This window comes from Amblyraja radiata, chromosome 9, assembly GCF_010909765.2.
Source record: "Amblyraja radiata isolate CabotCenter1 chromosome 9, sAmbRad1.1.pri, whole genome shotgun sequence".
Classification (NCBI taxonomy): Eukaryota; Metazoa; Chordata; class Chondrichthyes; order Rajiformes; family Rajidae; genus Amblyraja; species Amblyraja radiata.
Window position 1 is genome coordinate 7,398,085 of NC_045964.1, and position 19,184 is coordinate 7,417,268.

The following is a 19,184-nucleotide window of genomic DNA, read 5'->3' on the forward strand; positions in this document are numbered from 1 at the left end:
ATGGTTAATACACAAAAGGATACAAAGTGCTGCTGTAATTTAGCGGGTCAGGCAGCATCGCTGGAGAACATGGATAGGTGATATCGGGACCCTTCTTCAGACTGATTCAGTCTGCTGAGTTACTCCAGCACTTTATGTCGATTCAACTTAAAACTAAGTGCCAATATCACTGGTGTGCACCAGCGAGCCCTTCTTTACTGGTTCACGCAGCTGTTATTGTGGCTCATGTTGTAGCCCCTTGGGACAGCTCATTCTTCAGGCCACAACCCACAGTAAGATGAGTTTCCAACCCGTCTCACCTGCTGATGTTTCCAAGGTTGAGTATGCCAGCGTCTCCAGCGGAGTAGTAGGCGGCGGCAGTGGGGGGGGGGGGGGGGGGGGGGGGAAGAGAGAGAAAAGAGGCTGAGTGGACAGAGCGACGGTTGGAGAGGGCGGTGGTCGAGTGGGCAAAACTACCACCAACAGCAAGAAGCAGCATCAGATGAGGCACACGGTGACCGAGTGCATTCTGTCGTTGGTGGGCACCCGAAGACCCGAAGAAAGCACTGTGCCCAGGGCCACAACGTGAGCTGCAACAGCCGTGTCACTGGACTGTGTGGCAGGTGAAAATGGCTCACTGGTGCACCTTGCACGTCAAGGATGGCGTCCGAAGCCGGGGCAGGAGAGACGGCATGAGGCAGGGAGGCATCTGCAAGTCCATCCACTATATCCAAAAAGCTGGAGTAACTCAGCGGAACAGGCAGCATCTCTGCTTCAGACTTCTGAAGGGTCTCAGCCCTAAACATCACCCATTCCTTCTCTCCAGAGATGCTGCTTGTTCTGCTGAGTTACTCCAGCTTTTTGTGTCTATCATCAGTTTAAACCAGCATCAGCAATTCCTTCTTACACATGCTTTATAAAAGGGTCTGTTAGATTTTGGGTTAACTGTCATCAGTGCTGCTATCGATTCAGTTATTTATTGTACACATGATATCCCTGGGTTACAAATGTCCTGACTTATGAAAATCGTGCTCGATACAAACTCCTAATTATTGTAAATATTTTCCAAGCTAGTAATATATTTCAAAACATTTATTAATGACCGGGTAGAGTAGATATTACATTAATTTAACTCTAAGTAGTGTTAGGGTGGTTATTCAAAGAAATAAAATTGTAGGAAGTTCAAATGTACCACATCATTTCAGGCACCATTTGTTCCAAAGCCATGCCGGATTATCCATTTTTCTGCACCAACAATGGTCACATAATTATAGCTTAATACACCTCTGACCCACTAGTTATACCCGTCCCCTGTCTGTGAAACTTAAATAAAACAAATACTGTACAGTGTAACAAATGTAACTTAAATTTAGTGAAACTGGCAGCCCGGTCCGATGTTCTGAGTTGGATCGGCGGGCGACAGCAGGCTGAGGTGCTGCTTTCCCTTTACGACTACCGGGCCAACCCGAGATTTGCATTTCTCGTCTGGAGTTGGAGGAGTAGGCAGGATGTCTGGAGATTTCAGGTAACACTCTCTCCAGAATCTCTTAAAACGTTGGCGGAGTCTGTAGGGGCCGGGGAATCTGCGATAGGGCAGGTGCTGCTCGAGCATTTCCTGGACCGGGGGTTTAGGGGACTGATTTTTTAATGTGGCACTGACGGTGCTGAAAGAAGCCAGTGCGGAGGCCTGACCTGACCGGGGAAAATGCCAAATTGGCGGCGGTCGGCGGGCTCGCACCCCTCAGAGAGCAGGAACACGTCCAGGTCAAGATCAGGGGCCTCACCCGACCTAGGTCCCCACATTTTTTGAGGGACTTCTGAACACTCTTACCACCGAGTTGGCGGCGCTGTTGGCGATTTGCACCGCGTCCAGCTGCAGAAGTTCCGATGAGGTGGAGATCGGCCGCCTCACCAGAGGACCTCCAGAGGGGATTTCAAGTGTGCTCTCATGATTTGCCTGCATCAAAGGAGGTGCTGGTTCATCAGTTGCAAGAAAATCGATGGTGCACCTGTCCATGTAGAGCGATACAAAATGGATAACTTTTCAATTCGGAGGTTTCTGACGAATGAAGAAATTAGCTTCTGCTCATTTCTCGGGGATAGAACCCTTGCATTATCTGTGGACTACCTAGATTTCCCCCTTGCATTTGAACTCACAAATTGCAATGGTCCAGATTAAACTCCATCTGTCATCTCTCCGTCCAAGGAGGAACTTCACTACCACCTTCAAGTGCAACCAGAGATGGGCAATTAAATGTTAGCTCTGCCTGAAGCCCAGCTTACCTATAGATATAGCCAAGTCCACTAAGACATTCACCAACACATTTTCAATGCAATAAAAACCAATATTTAGACAACTAGCAATACCTTGCATTCGCCATTATCTCACCCAGATCAGATTTCCCATGCTGTCTCCACCTTGCCCTCTTTCCAATCTTTCGGCCGAGGTCTGCTCCAAAAAGGTATCGGTGACTCAAATCTCCCTTTTCATTTTCACCCTGCTGTCTTTGCCTTAACTCTCATGGGATGGTAATTCTTGGAATGAGAGGGCTCCAACTAAAAAAAGAAGCTAGGTCTAAATTCTCTGGATTAAGAGTGAGGGCAAATGTATTGAAGAAGTATGTTCAGAGGTTTCTTCTAGTGAGTCTTGAACAATGTGTCATTCAAAGCTGAAGTAAAAAGGAATTTATTTTAACAAGGGTGGTAAATGTTCTCACAGAGGGGAGATTACTGGGGTATTTAAAGAGGAAGTAGACATAGCTTTGAAAGATCATGGAAATGAGGGGCAAGAAACAGTCACCTGCTTGAACTCAGTATATCAGGCAGCACCTGTGGAGGGAAATATATAGTGGATGTTTCAAGTTAGGACAAAACCCAAACTGTCAACTGTCCACTTTCCTCTGCAGATGCTACATAACTTACGGAATTTCATCCAATAGTTTGATTTATTGTCCAGCATCTGCAGTCTCGTGCCTCTAGGAAACACGGTTATGGGGAACTGGCACAGAAAAGATTTGGGTAAATCAGCCACGCTCATATAGAACCTTTGGGGTAGACCTGAGGTTTTAAGTGACCTACTTCTGCTATTTCCTTCGGTTTAAATTTACTGCATGTATTTAATTACCTACTTGTCAGCCTGATATAGAGCTCCCCCTTCTGAGATACAAGCACCATGAAGTCAAGTTTCATGCTTGAGATGTTAGTTCGAAGCGACCCATGTGTTGGAGACCAAGTCGACTTCACCTTTCTTTTACCTTCAATGTTTTTTCAACCGAGCAATCATATCATCAATCAATCAACACATTTCTGAGCGCAGAGAACAAATCGTGTTCCCATCTCCCTCCAAAAAAAAATCTGCATTTGTCTTTGCATGTGTTTGTTTTGTAGCTTTCGCCATGTCTAGTTTCACGCACCTGTTAGGGGGTCCCAACATCCACAGGAGGAACACACATCATGCAAAGAACCCCGTGTAGGAAGGAACTGCAGATGCTGGTTGAAACCGAAGATAGACACAAAATGCTGGAGTAACTCAGCGGGACAGGCAGCATCTCTGGAGAGAAGGAATGGGTGGCATTTCAGATCGACACCCTTGGTTCAATCAAGAGGAACTGTAGAGAAAACTTCTCAAATTTGCTACTACAGGTATCAGAAATTCATTTCCATCCCAGATCTGTTATATTATAACAGGTAAGCCGTGACTTTAATCAATGAATGTCAATACTGGCTGCTGGCAAGCATGTATAATCACTAAACAACAACATCATTTTTTCCTGTTCCGATACTGCATTTCACTGTTGAATTCCCAAATGCAGTGCAGCAATAGGTCAAATGGGAAACCAATCCGAACACCTCAACTTCAGATGTCAGGCCACTTTCACCTCGGCTGATAGACAGGCATTACTGTTCAGGGGCTGGACACCTATTCACCTCCAGGCAAGAGATTACCACGTGGACAAAGGAAATAATTCAAGAATATACTCAAAGCCACCTTGGAATAAATATATTTAATAAATATAATATCCCCATCTATGTGTATCCTTAACCAATGGAGTGTAAGAGTTCAGGAAGGCATTGACTGAGATTCTGATTCACAAGGTACCCACAGGTAAACAGTTGGAGACGAGGAGGATTTTATTTAGTCTTAGGGTGTTGAATCTCTGGAATTCATTGCCACAGAAGGCTGTGGAGTTCAAGTCAAGGATATTTGTACGGCAGAGATAGATTCTTGATTAGTACGGGTGTCAGGGGTTATGAAAAGGCAGGACAATGGGGTTGAGGGGGAAAGATAGTTCAGCCATGATTGAATGGCGGAATAGACCTGATGGGCCAAATGGCCTAATTTTGCTCCTATCACTTATGAACATGAGCTCACCATCCCATCCCACCTGCCTCAGAGTTTACAATGGTCTATCACTCAACTCTAAACTGAGACCTGGAATGGAAGCATGTTATACTCGATCCCAAGGGATTGTCTCAGATGAATAGATGAAGATCAATTTAATTTAATAGAACTCTATACTTGCCTACTTGTAATTAAAGTTGGCATCTTGAAAGCTGTCGTCCAATGCCATTTTTGAATGGAAGATTTTCTTTTTTTGCATTTTCTTATTATTTTACAGCTCAAACTTTGGTCTTGCACAATTACAAAAGATGTTACAATCACATTACAATCTCATGTTACACTTCTGCTTCCAGGCTTTTCATAACAGAATAGTATATATAAATGTTCATGTTTCCATGGAATCATCCAGAAAAATAACAGCGATTCAAACAGAGATTTCTGCTTATTCACACACACCAATAAATTGCCTCTCGCGTTTCTGGATACACCATTGCCGAGTAAAGCTAACTTGTCATAACTGATCTAGTTTCTTGGTATATAAAATGAAACATCTCACATAGTAATGCATATTACGTTGTGGTAAATGCGTTTCCAATGACTGTACATAAAGTTTTACAGTAATGTATCTTTTGTATGCTTGATACAATGTTTGATAAGTTGGGACTTGGTTCACAAATCACGCTTCACCACCTCACAAAGTCTTCTCCTATATATACTAAATAGGGTGGGGAAGTTTGGGGGTTGAATTGAGTGAGATCGCACCGTGACAGGGTCCAATTTGATTCAGTGATTCCAGAAAGACTGTGCCAGTTATATCAAAATGGCGAAATAGCTCAGCCCCAATGAGGAAAAAAAAAACTTTTCTATCTCTTGAAAGCTCAAGGACTAGAAATTCGAAATAGCTTCTCATTACAATTTAAAAAATATATATATTATTTTTATGCAGATGAACTGGCAGAAAGAAAATGACCAGGTTTTGAGTAGCAGCAGCAGCAGCAGTGACGGCGTTTACGACAAGCGATGCGCCGTCTGCAAGAAGCCGCTTCCCCAAACAAACCGGGGACAAAATCAACCAGACAACCACCTCGCCGCCATCAGGCCCGTCCCTCACCCTCCCTGCCGGCTGCCGAAACGCAATGCCGGCCGGCGGATGGAGGGATGGGAGAGTGGGGACGGTGCCCTGAGGCCTAGTCCCCGCCGCCCGCCTGCAGCAACAGCAGAAGCAGCAGCTCCTACCCTGCGTGCTCCCTGGCGGCAGTGAGAGAGGCCCTTGGCCAGCCTGAGCCCGAGGCCGGGGCCGAGGCCGAGTATGGGCCCAAGCCTGGAGCCGAGGCCCCGGCCTGCACAACCCATCCTCGCACTCGCGGCTCCAACCCAGCGGCCGGCCTCCCGCCGCTAAACTCACCATGCGACCCGATGCGGCGACGGCGAAGGGGGTTTGAGGGGGAAAGAAGGTGTGAGCGATTCAGCGGCGCCACTCCCCGACCCTCGCACTGCCTCGCTCCCGGAACAACAGCGTCCGTCCGTCCGACCCAGCGTCTGTCTGTCCGTCCGCCAGCGCGCGCGCTCACGCACGCACACGTCACGCCGTCCGCACGCACAGCCAAAGATCTTCGAGCAGCTCTAAGATCTTTGCGCACACCCTTGCGTCACACCGCCAGCACGCGCACGCTGCTCCGCGTCACCCGTTCGGCAGCCGGCACGCGCACGCACAGCCGCCGCTACCCCTTGCGTCTCGCCGGCAAGCACGCGCGCGCTGCTCCGCGTCACCCCTTGCGTCTCGCCGCCAGCACGCGCACGCTGCTACGCGTCACCCCGCCTCGCCAGCCAGCCCGCGCACGCTCCTCACCACTCACCACCGCTGCCTCCAGGCCGCGCGTGCACGAGCGCCCATTCCATTCCTCCTCATCCTCTCCATTGACATACTAGTCATGGCATCGCCTCTCGGGTTTGTTTCACGGCCAGTGCTATGTGTCCCCTGCACACAGCTTCCAATTTCCAGACGTTTGCTACACTGTGATTGAGGGCATCCAAAACTTGGCACCCATTACCAACCAACCCAACCAGCCCACGCTGCACAACTCAAGAGAGAGGTCAAGAAATAATATTTAATTGTCAGATGCACCAGGGCCGGGACAATGAAATTTCGACTTTCTGTTATTGTTTGAGATTTTTAAAATCAAGTCTGCAATTTATCCCATCAGATAAAGCACAAGAAGAAGTTTAATTTGACACCTAATTCACTTTCATATCTTCAGTATTAAAAAAGATATGGCCATTTTCATACCCGGAAATTAGCATCATTGACTTAACTCAAAAGCTGTGATCAAGGACAGTCAAAAGCCCATAACTTTCTTAAAAATTAAGAGAACTGAATGACATTTTCAGTTATTATAGATTGAAGCATTCTGAAACAAATATGAAACAATCTTACTTAGATGACCTGAAATTAAAGCATATAATTAGTTAGTTACCTAATTGTAGCTAATTACAAAATGTTATCCATTTCTTAAGAAAAGGTTAACATTTTTAAATAACCTAAGTGTCCAAATAACATTCACACAATAATTCACAATATAACGTGATTTTAAAATCTCATTGTCATGAATTTATAGGCCAAATGGAAGGAATTTAGTGTTTAATTCCCGTAAATTAATGGCCATTTTAATCATCTTGCGAGTAGGATTATGTGGAACGCGATCATTTGGAATGTTGCAGTTGCGGTGAATTTAAACCCCATATCGGCAGGAAAAATACTGCCGGTTAGTATGGGTCCTAAGTCACCTTTTCGCAACGTAAAATTTTGATTAAAGGCATCCTAAGAAGCACGTTTATATGTAAAATAAACGGTTTTCCTTTACCTGTCCCGTATGTGAAATCCGTCCCCGTTGTCGGTGTTGACGGCTTTAGAAGTTGATTTTTAAATTACACCTGCTATTAAAATATCCAATGCAGTTTAAAAAAAACGTAATAAAACTGATGTCGGAGCGATTATTCTTCAGCAGCTAAACAGCCTGACAAAAATCGATGCAACAGGCTGGTGACCCTGTAGAACGATTCATCAGCGACTTGGAGACATGTCAGTTCTCAATGCAGATTTGGTGAGTTGACATATGAGCTGGTTTGTGATAAAATTGTGGGAGGAATCAGCGACCGCAAGCTATGAGCCGAACTGCTGCGGAACGCTGAACTGACTTTGGAGCAAGCGATTCATGCTTGTCGGATGGCTGAGACTGTAGCACCACTTGCTGATAGTGTGAATGCTAATCAACAACTTAATGTGAATTTCTCAATGCGTCCAGCAAAGATCAGAATGTGCCTGTCACGAGGTGCTCTAACTGTAACTATTCCCACCCCAGCGGGCACCAATTTTGCGTAGCCCATGGGAAAGTATGTCATAATTGCAAGAAACTCAACCACTTTGCTAATTGTTGTCGATCCAGTGGGAGTACAGCTTCAAAGACAAAGCTGCACCTGATTCAACACGACCCGTCCGATCCTGATTCCCATGAACAGGACGAATCTTCCCACGGGAACGACTCTGATAACACAGACACTGAGTCTACCGTACTTTCCCTAAACCTGCGCACCCAAGGCAAAGTCACTGGTCCTGCTGTGACCATAATAATCAATAACAAACCACTGATCGCCAAAGTCGATACCTGCGCCAGAGTAAACGTCATGTCACTCAAAGTGTTCAACAAGATAAGAACCACTGAGCTCGTGAAAAAAGACTTCTCCGCTCTACATGCTTACGGAGGGGAAATTCTTCACCCACTGGGTAAAACTGATCTCAAATGTACCATCAATGAACAGACAAAGAACTTAATCTTTTACATTGTCCAACCAAGTTCTGAAACCTTGCTAGGCATCAATGCATGCCATGACTTGGGTCTGGTCTCATTTGGACGGGCTGTCCCCAAACTCTGTTTGACAGAGGAACCAACAAAACAGATGTTATCTATATTACTAAAAGTCTGATCTTGACCGCTTTTGGCTTGCTGTGCTGCGATTTCCGAGAGAACGCCGCCACCTACAGCCGTCATTTCTGGCCACCTCGCTCAGAGCCCCCCTCCGCCTTCCGGGACCGGAGGATTTTTCCCATCGATGACAAATCAGAGAGATATTAATGTTTTTAAAAAATTCACCATTCTCTCTGCTGCCCCTGCTGGAGGGAGGGGGAGGGAGTATAACACCAGGAAATGGTGTGCCTCACTTAGTCTCTGCAAGATGGATGAAGCCAAAGGATCACGTCTCTCTGAATAACACTGAACAAATGTCTACTCAACTGTGAGTCCCCTTAATGTGGTTTGAAAATGAAAATATGGTTTGTTTGAAGTAAAAAGGCACTGCCTGCAAATGGTTGTTTGGGTGCTTTGGCTTGAAGTTAAAAGGAACTACTAACTGCAAATGGTGGCTTGGGTGCTTTGGCTTGAAGTTAAAAGGCACTACTTACTGCAAATGGTTGTTTGGATGCTTTGGCTTGAAGTTAAAAGGCACTACTTACTGCAAATGGTGGCTTGGGTGCTTTGGCTTGAAGTTGAAAGGCACTACTTACTGCAAATGGTGGCGGGTGCTTTGGCTTGAAGTTGAAAGGCACTACGTACTGCAAATGATGGCTTGGGTGCCTTTTGCTTGAAGTTGAAAGGCACTAACTGCAAATTGTGGCTTGGGTGCTTTGGCTTGAAGTTGAAAGGCACTACTTACTGCAAATGGTTGTTTGGATGCTTTGGCTTGAAGTTAAAAGGCACTACTTACTGCAAATGGTGGCTTGGGTGCTTTGGCTTGAAGTTGAAAGGCACTACTTACTGCAAATGGTGGCGGGTGCTTTGGCTTGAAGTTGAAAGGCACTACTTACTGCAAATGATGGCTTGGGTGCCTTTTGCTTGAAGTTGAAAGGCACTACTCACTGCAAATTGTGGCTTGGGTGCTTTGGCTTGAAGTTGAAAGGCACTACTTACTGCAAATGGTGGCTTGGGTGCTTTGGCTTGAAGTTGAAAAGCACTACTTACTGCAAATGGTGGCTTGGGTGCTTTGGCTTGAAGTTGAAAGGCACTACTTACTGCAAATGATGGCTTGGGTGCCTTTTGCTTGAAGTTGAAAGGCACTACTTACTGCAAATGGTGGCTTGGGTGCTTTGGCTTGAAGTTGAAAGGCACTACTCACTGCAAATGGCAGTTTGGGTGCTTTGGCTTGAAGTTAAAAGGCACTACTGCAATTGCACTTACTTCCTGTTTGCACTGCATATTGATTTTAGATAAAACGCTACCACTTACGGCTGTGATTTTTGGCCATCTTACTCAGTCCCCCTCCGCTCAGCAGGTGCAGAGAATTCTTCCCATCAATTAAAAATAAATGTATTATTAGTGTTTAAAAAATGTTGAGAATCTCTCTCCTGTCAATCACGCCATGAAGGCCACACCTTTTCCGGTGGGAGGGGGAGGGGTTATAAAACCCGGAAGTGTGGGTGTGGCTCAGTCTCTGCATGATGGGCGAGGGAGAGGTTACGATTCTGTCTGAGCTGTGAATCAACTGAACACACTGAATGTCTACTGAACTGTAAGTTTGGTGTTTTGTGTGGTTTTATGGTGGTTTCACCCTGCATGAAATGGTAGAAGGAGATTAGCAAGAGATACGACTGATTGGCTCTAGCCCAAGTGGGAGGAGAGAAGTGAGTCAGTGCTGGGAAAACAGCTGAAAACTGAGGAATTTGGTTTGCAAATTGGTAAATCAGGCAATTTATCAGTCAATTTTGTTGGGGAACTGGAGAAGCAAGTGGATGACCTCCGGTTCGTCCGAGAAACGGAGTCGTTCCTCGACAAGTCTTACAGTACGATTGTTACACCTAAGGTACTGGAAGAGAGAAGGTGGGAGACAGTGAGAACGGGAGGGAAGCATGGAATGCCAACATCCCCGGGTGTTGTACCTCTTGTGAACAGGTTCACCCACTTAGAAGCTGTCGGGACAGAAGAGGTGTTTACACTGGGCGGCGGACTGGCTTGTGATGCGAATAGGGCTGTTGAGCCAAAACCAAAAAGGCCTAAGGCAGGCAACGCCATTGTAGTAGGAGACTCCATTGTGAGAGGTACGGACAGGGGTTTCTGCGGCAACAGACGGGATGCGAGGATGGTGTGCTGCCTTCCTGGTGCCAGGATCCAGGATGTCACGGACAGAGTGCAGAAAATCCTCAAGGGCGAAGGTGAACATCCGGAAGTGGTAGTGCATGTCGGCACAAACGATGTTGGAAAGAAGGGGATGAATATTCTGCAGCGTGACTTTGGAGAGCTCGGAAAAATGCTGAAAAGCAGGACCTCCAGGGTTGTTATCTCCGGTTTGCTTCCAGTTCCTCGTGCTGGCGAGAGCAGGAACAGGGAGATACGGGACCTGAACGTGTGGCTGAGGAACTGGTGCACGGGGCAGGGATTTAGATTCTTAGATCACTGGGATCTGTTTTGGGGTAAGGGGGAACTGTACAAAAGGGACGGATTGCATCTTAACAGGTGTGGGACCAGCATTCTGGCAGGCAGGTTTGCCACTGCTACACGGGTGGTTTTAAACTGAATAAGGGGGGTGGGGTGTCGAATGGGATAGTGGAGGATGGAGTTAAAGGGAAAGGGTTTCTTAAATGTGTGAGCGTAGAGACAGAGGGGTGTAAAATGAGGGTAGAAGCAATAGGTAGCAAGGTGAAAAGTAAAAGTGGCAGGCCGGAACATCCAGGGCAAAAATCAAAAAGGGACACTTTTCAACAAAATTGTATAAGGGGTAAGAGTGTTGTAAAAACAAGCCTGAAGGCTTTGTGTCTCAATGCAAGGAGCATTCGTAATAAGGTGGATGAGTTGAATGTGCAGATAGCTATTAATGACTATGATATAGTTGGGATCACGGAGACATGGCTCCAGGGTGACCAAGGCTGGGAGCTGAACATCCAGGGATATTCAATATTCAGGAGGGATAGAGAGAAAGGAAAAGGAGGTGGGGTAGCGTTGCTGATTAGAGAGGAGATTAACGCAATGGAAAGGAAGGACATTAGTTTGCAGGATGTGGAATCGGTATGGGTAGAGCTGCGAAACACTAAGGGGCAGAAAACGCTGGTGGGTGTTGTGTACAGGCCACCTAACAGTAGTAGTGAAGTTGGAGATGGTATCAAACAGGAAATTAGAAATGCGTGCGACAAAGGCAAAACCGTTATAATGGGTGACTTCAATCTACATATAGATTGGGTGAATCAAATTGGCAGGGGTGCTGAGGAAGAGGATTTTTTGGAATGTATGCGGGATAGTTATCTAAATCAACATGTAGAGGAACCAACGAGAGAGCAGGCTATTTTAGACTGGGTATTGAGTAATGAGGAAGGGTTAGTTAGCAGTCTTGTTGTACGTGCCCCCTTGGGCAAGAGTGACCATAATATGGTTGAGTTCTTCATTAGGATGGAGAGTGACATTGTTAATTCAGAAACAATGGTTCTGCACTTAAAGAAAGGTAACTTTGAGGGTATGAGACGTGAATTGGCCAAGATTGACTGGCAATTAATTCTAAAAGGGTTGACGGTGGATATGCAATGGAAGACATTTAAAGACTGCATGGATGAACTACAAAAATTGTTCATCCCAGTTTGGCAAAAGAATAAATCAGGGAAGGTAGTGCATCCGTGGATAACAAGGGAAATCAGGGATAGTATCAAAGCGAAGGATGATGCGTACAAATTAGCCAGAAAAAGCAGCATACCGGAGGACTGGGAGAAATTCAGAGACCAGCAGAGGAGGACAAAGGGCTTAATTAGGAAAGGAAAAATAGATTATGAAAGAAAACTGGCAGGGAACATAAAAACTGACTGCAAAAGTTTTTATAGATATGTGAAAAGAAAGAGATTAGTTAAAACAAATGTAGGTCCCTTGCAGTCAGAAACGGGTGAGTTGATCATGGGGAACAAGGATATGGCGGACCAATTGAATAACTACTTTGGTTCCGTCTTCACTAAGGAAGACATAAATAATCTGCCGGAAATAGCAGGGGACCGCGGGTCAAAGGAGTTGGAGGAATTGAGTGAAATCCGGGTTAGCCGGGAAGTGGTGTTGGGTAAATTAAATGGATTAAAGGCCGATAAATCCCCAGGGCCAGATAGGCTGCATCCCAGAGTACTTAAGGAAGTAGCTCCAGAAATAGTGGATGCATTAGTAATAATCTTTCAAAACTCTTTAGATTCTGGAGTAGTTCCTGAGGATTGGCGGGTAGCAAACGTAACCCCACTTTTTAAGAAGGGAGGGAGAGAGAAAATGGGGAATTACAGACCAGTTAGTCTAACATCGGTAGTGGGGAAACTGCTAGAGTCAGTTATTAAAGATGGGATAGCAGCACATTTGGAAAGTGGTGAAATCATTGGACAAAGTCAGCATGGATTTACAAAAGGTAAATCATGTCTGACGAATCTTATAGAATTTTTCGAGGATGTAACTAGTAGCGTGGATAGGGGAGAACCAGTGGATGTGGTGTATCTGGACTTCCAGAAGGCTTTCGACAAGGTCCCACATAAGAGATTAGTTTACAAACTTAAAGCACACGGCATTGGGGGTTCAGTATTGATGTGGATAGAGAACTGGCTGGCAAACAGGAAGCAAAGAGTAGGAGTAAACGGGTCCTTTTCACAATGGCAGGCAGTGACTAGTGGGGTACCGCAAGGCTCAGTGCTGGGACCCCAGCTATTTACAATATATATTAATGATCTGGATGAGGGAATTGAAGGCAATATCTCCAAGTTTGCGGATGACACGAAGCTGGGGGGCAGTGTTAGCTGTGAGGAGGATGCTAGGAGACTGCAAGGTGACTTGGATAGGCTGGGTGAGTGGGCAAATGTTTGGCAGATGCAGTATAATGTGGATAAATGTGAGGTTATCCATTTTGGTGGCAAAAACAGGAAAGCAGACTATTATCTAAATGGTGGCCGACTAGGAAAAGGGGAGATGCAGCGAGACCTGGGTGTCATGGTACACCAGTCATTGAAAGTGGGCATGCAGGTGCAGCAGGCAGTGAAGAAAGCGAATGGTATGTTAGCTTTCATAGCAAAAGGATTTGAGTATAGGAGCAGGGAGGTTCTACTGCAGTTGTACAGGGTCTTGGTGAGACCACACCTGGAGTATTGCGTACAGTTTTGGTCTCCAAATCTGAGGAAGGACATTATTGCCATAGAGGGAGTGCAGAGAAGGTTCACCAGACTGATTCCTGGGATGTCAGGACTGTCTTATGAAGAAAGACTGGATAGACTTGGTTTATACTCTCTAGAATTTAGGAGATTGAGAGGGGATCTTATAGAAACTTACAAAATTCTTAAGGGGTTGGACAGGCTAGATGCAGGAAGATTGTACCCGATGTTGGGGAAGTCCAGGACAAGGGGTCACAGCTTAAGGATAAGGGGGAAATCCTTTAAAACCGAGATGAGAAGAACTTTTTTCACACAGAGAGTGGTGAATCTCTGGAACTCCCTGCCACAGAGGGTAGTCGAGGCCAGTTCATTGGCTATATTTAAGAGGGAGTTAGATGTGGCCCTTGTGGCTAAGGGGATCAGAGGGTATGGAGAGAAGGCAGGTACGGGATACTGAGTTGGATGATCAGCCATGATCATATTGAATGGCGGTGCAGGCTCGAAGGGCCGAATGGCCTACTCCTGCACCTAATTTCTATGTTTCTATGTTAAGCTGCATTTGAATTTGATGGCCTTGCACCCTGCTTGAAATGAAATGAAACTGCACTTGAATTTGGTGGCCTTGCACCCTTCTTGAAGTGGAATTAAACAGCACTTGAATTTGGCGGCCTTGCATCCTGCGTGAAGTGGTATGAATCTGCACTGAATTTGGTGGCCTTGCACCCCGCTGAAAGTGGTATGAAACTGCACTGTAATTTGGTGGCCTTGCACCCTGCTTGAAGTGGTTGGAAACTGCACTTAAATTCAGTGGCCTTGCACCCTGCTTGAAGTGGTTGGAAACTGCACTTGAAATCGGTGGCCTTGCACCCTGCTTGAAGTGGTTGGAAACTGCACTTGAATTCGGTGGCCTTGCGCCCTGCTTGAAATGGTAGGAAAATGGATTTGAATTTGGTGGCCTTGCACCCTGCTTGAAATGGTAGGAACATGGATTTGAATTTGGTGGCCTTGCACCTGCTTGAAATGGAATTTCATGGAATAGCCATGAGTCAACTGCCAGCCCACCAGCCGTGAGTGAGCTGCCAGCAGATCAGGCTTGAGGGACTGAGCTGCCACCCCAAAAACCCATACCAGCGCTCCTGAAAGCCCCCCCCCCACTGGCCACCAATATTGGAATTGGTAGAGAGGTGGAATATTGCGTCGGGGGACCAGCCCTCGCGTGTGAACATGGGACCCAATGGGTCCCACTTAGTCTAGTCCAACTATAAAAACTTGTTTGACGACAAACTCGGCAAGCTACCGACAATATACAAGATCACTGTTGACCATACGGTCACCCCGATCGTATGAGCTCCTCACCGCGTCCCGCATGGCATGCGTGAGAAAATACACGAAAATACACCTATGGTCTCTATCGCAATCATTGTTAAAGTCAGCGAGCCCTCAGACTGGGTCTCCACTATGGTCGTTACCACAAAGAAGGACAAGAAGGAGTTACGCATCTGCATAAATCCTAAAGATTTGCACACAGCAATCAAACGGCAACACTATCCAATGAGAACTACCGAGGATGTAGCGGCACAAATCGGTAACGCAATGGTGTTCTCAGTCCTGGATGCCAAAAGTTATTTCTGACAAATCCCGTTAGACCGTGCCTCATCGGCGTTAGCAACCTTATCACCCCGTTCGGCCGCTACCGTTTTTTAAGAATGCCCTTATCAACTCTGCCAGCGAAGTCTTCCAGAGTGCAATGGAACAACTGTTCGCAGAATATCCTTGTGCCAACATTGTTGGTGACATCCTAGTTTACGGCCAAGACGCAACCGAGCATGATGCCAACCTACGTAAGGTGTTGTCCGTGCCAGAGATATTAATCTAAAACTGAACCCTCTGAAGTGCAAGTTCAGAGTTCCTGAAGTCACCTACGTAGGTCACGTCTTCACCAGCAACGGGTTAAAACCTGATTCGCTGTAGACTGCAGCAATCAACGAGCTGCCAGTACCAACTGATGTCACCAGCTTACAACGGTTTTTAGGCATGGTCAACTACCTGGTCAAGTTGATCCCTAATCTCAGTGAATTGTCAGCCCCTTTGCGTCAACTGACCCACAGGACAATACATGGTCCTGGTACCCACAACACCAGCGAGCTTTCGAGACTTTAAAACTACAGCTCGCTAGTGCACCTACCCTGGCATACTTCAACATCAACCTGCCAGTCACAATCACCTGCGATGCATCCCAGTATGGACTGGGCACAGCATGCCTGCAGACTTCCTTCAACGGTGACGTGATGCCGGTATCCTACGCTTCGCACACCCTAACGGATACTGAACAACGCTATGCACAGATAGAGAAGGAACTGCTGGCCGTGGTTTTCGCCTGTTCTAAATTTAAAGACTTTATTTTTGGCAAGACCTTCACGGTAGAGACTGATCACCAGCCGCTAGTCACCATCCTGAGCAAACCGATCCATGCTGCCCCAACAAGACTTCAACGCATGATGTTGCAGCTACTACGGTTTGATTTTCGCATCGTCTACAAAAAAGGGAAAGACATGCACATCGCAGACACTCTATCTTGAGCCCCACGCACCACCAGCGAACAACACCGATTCGAACAAGACGAATTCTCCGTCCTGAAAGTCTCGTTTGTTCCAACCGACCACTTGCACCGCCTCGCCGAACACACCGCTGCAGATAAAACCTCCCAGCTGCTAACTTCCATCATCAAAGGCGGGTGGCCAAACAAGCAGTCTAACACTTCTTTTGAACTGCGACCCTATTTCCTGGTACGTGACGAACTAGTACTACAGGATGGAGTGATTGTCAAGGGTCACAAGACGGTCATCCCCTCTTCCCTGCGAAACGAGTACTATGAGGAAATCCACGGTGGCCACCCTGGCGTGGAGGCTACCCTACAGCATGCAAAATAAATGATCTACTGGCCCGGAATGACCAAGTACATCCGGGAGAAAACAGAATCATGCGCGTCTACAACAGACAAGCACCGCACCAGCAAAAACAACCGCTGCCGTCTCACCCTGCTCCCTCTCTACCATGGTCATCCGTAGCTGCCGATATCTTTGATTGGCTCCTCAGAGATGGTCGTCCAAAAGCTCCGACAACACTTCTCTGTACATGGCATTCCAGCTCGTCTTCAGACTGACAACGGGACCCAATTAACCAGCCAAAAGTTTAAAGACTTTGCCAAACGGTGGAACTTTCAACATGTCACCAGCAGCCCAGAATACCCACAGTCCAATGGACTTGCCAAGCGTGCTGTTCGGAGCATTAAACAACTCATGGAGCGCTCCTACCTGGCGAAATCTGATGTCTACCTGGACCTGTTGAACCTGCGAAATATTGCGAGAGACGTTTTTAAGGTTCTCCAGCCCACGCCTGATGTCCCGCCGAACACGACCTCCACTGCCCATCACCCAGGATCATTTAAAGCCTAAAGTTTTCAACCCTGCCATAGTTCAAAAGCGCGTGCAGTCCAATCGCGACGCGCAGAAACGAACTTACGACAAGACCAGCAAACCACTTAAGCCGCTCATCTAAGGCCATGTGGTATGATTACAGACAGACAAAGGACATACCAAACTGGGGTTCTTCCACGGCCCCGCAAAGGAACCACGTTCCTACCTGGTCGATGTCGGTGGTACCATCTATAGACGCAACCGTCAACACCTCCTTCCTGTGAAGGAACGCCCTCCGGCACTCCAGGATCCTGATGCACCTCTGCTCAACTTTAAAGTGATCGCTGTTCCAGCCGTTCCAGTACCTGCCGCCGCTAGTCCCACCCACTCCCCGCATCAGTCTCTTCCCTCTTCCCCTTTTGTAACTGGCTCACCGGTGCCCCCTCGAAGGTCTTCCTTGGGCTCCCCTACGGTGTCTCCTCATAGTCCATCGGGCTCACCAAACCGCGCCCTCAACTTTTCGGAGGAAAAGGTTGATGAGGCAGCTCCTTACCGTACGAGGACCGGGCGGGTTAGCAAGCCACCTGTTAGATATGGCGATTATGTTTAACCCCATTATTATTAGATGTGGCGATTTGCATTTAACATTTTATTTACTCGTTGTTGTTGTAATGCTTTACTTGTTTTTCATTTATACAAGAAGAGATGTAGATTGGCTATAGCATGTTAGATAATTAGAATGCTCAGTAATTATAACATTCATAATGTAAGATCCTACCCACTGCTTACCAGTAGCAGTAGCAGTGTGAACGTGTAATGACCTACTTAGAAGTTAATGACCTGAACAATAAATATGCTTGTGTTTCAACCTGTGTAAGTCTGAGCCCTTTACAAGTAGTGATCTTTCAAGAATCACCAGTCAGGGGTGGTTCCAGAGGACTGGAAAATTCCAAATGTTATACCGCTGTTCAAAAAGGAAGCAAGGAAAAATAGGGGAAACTATAGGCCGGTTAACCTGACTTCAGTGGTTGGTAAGATTATTAAGTCCAATATTAAGGATGCGGTTTCTCAGTACTTAGAAGCATATGATAAAAGTCAGCGTGGTTTTGTAAATGGGAGATCTTGCTTAACAAATCTATTGGAATTCTTTGAGGAAGTAAATAGCAGGATGGACAGAGGAGAGTCAGTGGATGCTGTTTAGTTGGATTTTCAGAAGGCCTGTGATAAAGTGCCACACATGAGGCTAAACAAGGTGAGAGCCATGGTCTTAGTTGGAAGATTGAAGCTTTGATAGAAGGTTGGATGAATGGTAGAAGGCAAAGAGTGTGAATAAAGGGGGCTTTTTTTTTGTTGGCTGTCAGCGACCAGTGGTGTTCTGCAGAGATCAGTGTTGGGCCCACTACTTTTCACGTTGTATATCAATGATTTGGATGATGAAATTAATACTTTGTGGCCAAGTTTGTGGATGCTACAAAGATAGGTGGAGGGGCAGGTAATGTAGAGAAAGCAGGGAGTCTGCAGAAGGACTTGCACAGGTTGGGAGAGCGGGTAAAGAGATGGCAGATGGATGTAGTGTAGCAAAGTGTGCGGTCATGAACTTTGGTAGTAGGAATAAAGGCATACACTATTTTCTAAAGGTGGAGAGGATTCCGAAATCGGAGGTGCAATGGGCTTGGGAGTGCTGATGCAGGATTCCCAAATGGTTAATTTGCAGGTTGAAATGGTAGTAAGGAAGGCAAATGCAATGTTCGCATTCATTTATAGAACTTGTCATTTATAGGACAAGTAGAATATAAAAACAGGGATAAAATGCCGAGGCTTTATAAGGTGCCTGTCTGATGTCATTTGGAATATTGTGAGAGGGTCCAGAGGAGGTTTACGAGAATGAGCCCGGAGATGATTGAGTGAACATATGATGAGGGTTTGACGACCCTGGGCTTGTACTCATTGGAGTTTAGAAGGATGAGGGGATCTCATTGAAATTTCTCGAATAGTGAAAGGCCTGGATAGAGTGGACGTGGAAAGGATATTTCCACTAGTGGAATAGTCTAGGGCCAGAGAGCATAGCCTCAGAATAAAAGGACGCACCTTTAGAACGGAGATGAGGAGGAATTTCTATAGCCAGAGGGTGGTGAATCTGTGGAAATTATTGCCACAGACGACTATGGAGGCCGAATCAATGGGTATTTTTAAAGCGGGGATTGACAGGTACGAGATTAATATGGATGTCAAAGGTTATGGGGAGAAGGCAGGAGAATAGAGTAGAGATCGTTGAGATGGAAAGATAGATCAACCATGGTTTAATGGCAGA

General features: G+C 46.3%; 1 protein-coding gene across 16 annotated transcripts in view; it reads right to left on the bottom strand.

Moving 5' to 3' along the window:
• The window catches only part of rbm25 (RNA binding motif protein 25), a 67,845-nt gene extending 61,979 nt beyond the window's left edge, over positions 1–5,866 (bottom strand). For 11 of the 16 annotated variants that reach the window (XM_033026614.1, XM_033026605.1, XM_033026611.1 and 8 more), the window contains exon 1: positions 5,727–5,860. The gene's annotated coding sequence lies outside the window, so the exon portion shown is untranslated. Of the gene's footprint in view, positions 1–3,392; positions 3,489–5,726 lie in introns of those variants that run through there. The other 5 variants (XM_033026617.1, XM_033026608.1, XM_033026613.1 and 2 more) reach the window with 3 other exon arrangements.
• Between the last annotated feature and the right edge of the window lie 13,318 nt (positions 5,867–19,184).